Genomic DNA, 3,818 nt, shown 5'->3' on the forward strand with positions numbered 1-3,818 from the left:
AAAATTAAAATTCGAAAATTTTTTCTAAAGCCTCCAGGGGACTTCGTTTTCGCACGAAAAAATTTTATGTGCCCTTATTGCATCCGGACCCACAATTGTGCAGTGCGAGAGTTGCAATTTGAGACCTTGAAAGCAGTTTTTTGTTTCATTAAAAAAACATACTTTCTCGCCTCAACGAAAATTGCCATATTTTCACATCTATAATATAAATGGTTTCTCGTGTATTATCTTGTTCATATTAATGCCGGTATGCAGGGTACTCAGTAATAATATAAATTAACCATACATTTTCAAATTCACACCATTTATTCATAAAGAAACTTAAGAATAGTGCAGAAAACTTTCGTTTTTCTGTCGAGACTGGACGGACAAGAGTGGCAACGATTTGGCTTTTCAAGCACATTGGTTTGAAAATCGTCGAGTGTGTGTGCATTTCTGGCCTTTCGTCATAAGGCTACATTCATGAATCATATACCTCGAAAAAGAGGGAATGGTTGGAATCGTCAAACGAGTTGCAAGTAAAGGCTTGTCTAAAGCCATTGACAAATCTAATATTAATTTAGACCTGCTAATCCCTTTATTTTCATCGCGAAAGGTATCCTTCATTTCCTCCTGAGATCCTGCAGGCGCCGCAACGACTTGCGCCTCTCGACGAGTGAGTGCACGCGTCACGTGCTTGCAAATTCTTTAAAAAATGAGAAGAAATAAATAATAATATATATATAATATATTAAATAAATAATAATATACGGTGTTATATACCTTGTGTTTGATTTTGTTCTGAAGTCGATTTTCACACGTTGAGCCTGGCCTGGGTAGTTTATACCCGCATAAAAACTTTCGATGCGTGATAGTCGAATGATGATATAGTAGTATGCTCCCCACTATTTTTTACGCACACTCATTCAGACTTCTTATTGTCGCATTCTAAAGATACAGCGAACCGAAAATATCGTTCGGGTAAATTTAACCCAGTCTAGGCTGAGAGGGTTAATGAGAAATGATACAATTCAAGCTTTTCGGGCCCCATAAAAAAATCAAGATTCCGGTACAGCGTCGACCATTCGAGGAGAAAGCATGCCTCAACTATTCCTAAAGGATCTCTATCATATCATAATTCGTATATTCTTGAAGAAATTGCTAATCTCCAGTGGCCTTATATATTACAAGAGATATAGCAATTAGGGGAATTTAGTGTAGACAAATAATTTGTCTATTTCAGTAGCTTCGGGAACATTCTACACGACCATTTTTATGGGAAAGGTTTTCTGCAGTTTTGTTTTCCCTCTGGAAAATGCCTTGTAACTCCTTTATAACTGATTTCTAATCATAATCCGGCAGCAGACGGTAATTTATAGTAGACAGGGCTTTGTTATGTGCAAATGTACTGTAATACTGTGCTGACTATATTAATACTAATAAAAACGTTGAAAAATTTTATTGATTGAGGAATTTTGTAATATCCAGCAGTTCGCAACTTTTTTCTGTGAAATCCAATTAAAATTAAGTTTAAGATATACTTACGTTTTTGTGTATGAAGGTAAAAAATTAGCGACTTTGGGGGTTTGATGGGAATTCCTAATTCAATCTATCCTCAATTTACCGACGTTATCCATGCGTTTCGGACGTGACCGAAGGTGGGTAATTTTTATACTTGAATAAAAAATTTAACACTTGAGCTAATAGAAGTCACAATTTTTAGATGCTTTAATGTAGGGTTTTAGTGCTGGTCTTAAAATGGCGGGCATTTTGAATTCAGCTATGTGACCTTATACGTATATGTAACTTAATGCCGATAAAGTGTTAACTTTTCTTATGGAATTACACAATTTAGAAAAAAATGAAGAATATAACTCACTGCACTGGATATTATATTTAATGTCTAATACAACGTGTGGGCGTGCTAAATTTATCTACTGGTTGTATGGAAATATCTATATTTATAAGATGCCCATACGACATACATAATACATACATTAATATTTTCTATTAAAACTAATACTATTCGGTCGGTATCCGTTTGCACTAAGGCGCAATTGAACTAAAGACCATTTAAACTAAAACAGTTGAATAACGCTTAATATTTTTGTCCTGTTAAAAAAAAGATAGTTGGGATGTTAGTTACTTTAAATGGTACAGTTAACTTCAATTCGTGGCGTTATGTGACGCGGCGTGTACAATCATATTATTATTATTATTATTTTCGAAAATACTTAATTAATAAATTGTCAAGGGTACGTAAGAATAAAAGTTTGAATAATGTAATTAGATAATATTAACAATATTCGAAGATGATGTAAAAATTTGAAAAATATATTAAAATTGAAAGAATTTCTAATAATATTGTGTCGAACCTTTAGGTTTCATAGCTATTCTGAAAACGCGATAATTATAAATGTTTTCTGATTGAAAACATTAAATATCGTAGAATTAAAACTTAAGCGCTAACATTAAAGTTTTATTAATGAATCAATCATTCTGGTCTCGAAATAGTTTTGAGGTTAGATTCAGAAAAATAATTTTTCGCACAAACAACTCTCTTTTATTAACTATTCTTTTATTATAATTTTCATGAGCCCAAATGATTAATATTTTCATTCATCGTGAAATTCCTTTCTTTTTTCTGAAACATTTATAATCTCAAATATTAAAATTCTTTTTCAAATTTTCTTAAATTTTTCTTAAATCTTTTGCAAGGCTTAAAATCTTTGAAATAGTTTGAAATACTTTATAATATTTTACAATATTTTATGGTGGTCCAAAAATGCATCGCAAATTTTTTTTTACTCTAGAGGGCAAGACTCCAAACTCCCATTTAATTAACATGGGGAAATTTACAATTTTCGAAAAATTGAACTCATGTTCCAGGGTTTCATGGAAACGAGTTAAGTTTTTCTAGGGATTTAAGAGGAGAGCCTACGAAATACAACCATATTATTAACTTTCATTTCCAACCAACTCCCACCCTCCTCGCAGCACCATAAATGACCTAAAAATAAAATAGCTAGGGTGAGTGATTCAGTAGCTGAACAGTCACCAGTGAATGAACACGAATACGAAAAATATATAAATGTAACCTTACAAAGTAAAAGTCTCTATGATTTTCTATATATTTAAAATCTTGCAGCAATTTTGAAGAGTTAAATATACAATTCATTGCAGTACATTTTTGTAAACAATTAAAAATATTTCTTGAATGTGAAGCATCATCGATTATGGTGAGTGATGGTGAGAAACTCGTCAGCCACTAAAAGGTACGTGCCTAAGCAACTCCTTGTTTACACTGCTTTTACAAAAAAATTCTTGACCTTTTCTGCATCCTAGTTGTGCTGTTATAGTTGTAAGATATTATTATTCAATTTCCCACAAGGTTTTTTCACAAAAAGTACGTTTTTTTATTAATAAATGAGTGTTCACGTACTGGACCTTTAAATTGCCCGTGTTCCATGAATGAACGCTGTGTTCATTTATTGGAGCAAAATTGTCACCCCGCAGGTCCATTGAATGAACAGCAGGTGGTGGCAGTGATCCCAGATCTGAAACGAGACGTGGTCCAATCCTATGACACGTCTATGTCCGTGTGAATATGGTAGCAGACGATATAAATGCATGGGTTGCGCGCGCAACCCATTTCTCCTGTTCTGAATTTGAAAACTCGAAGGTGCACGATTGCTGGTCGGAACATTTCGGCGGTTCTTTTTATATCTCTATCTGCTTCAAAATAAATTGAAGAGATTGGGATTTGAATATTTCCAGATTTCGATGCTGGGCTGGCGATTCTCATGATTTGAATACTTCGCGCGCCTCTTTAATGCGTG

This window comes from Belonocnema kinseyi, chromosome 4, assembly GCF_010883055.1.
Source record: "Belonocnema kinseyi isolate 2016_QV_RU_SX_M_011 chromosome 4, B_treatae_v1, whole genome shotgun sequence".
Lineage (NCBI taxonomy): Eukaryota > Metazoa > Arthropoda > Insecta > Hymenoptera > Cynipidae > Belonocnema > Belonocnema kinseyi.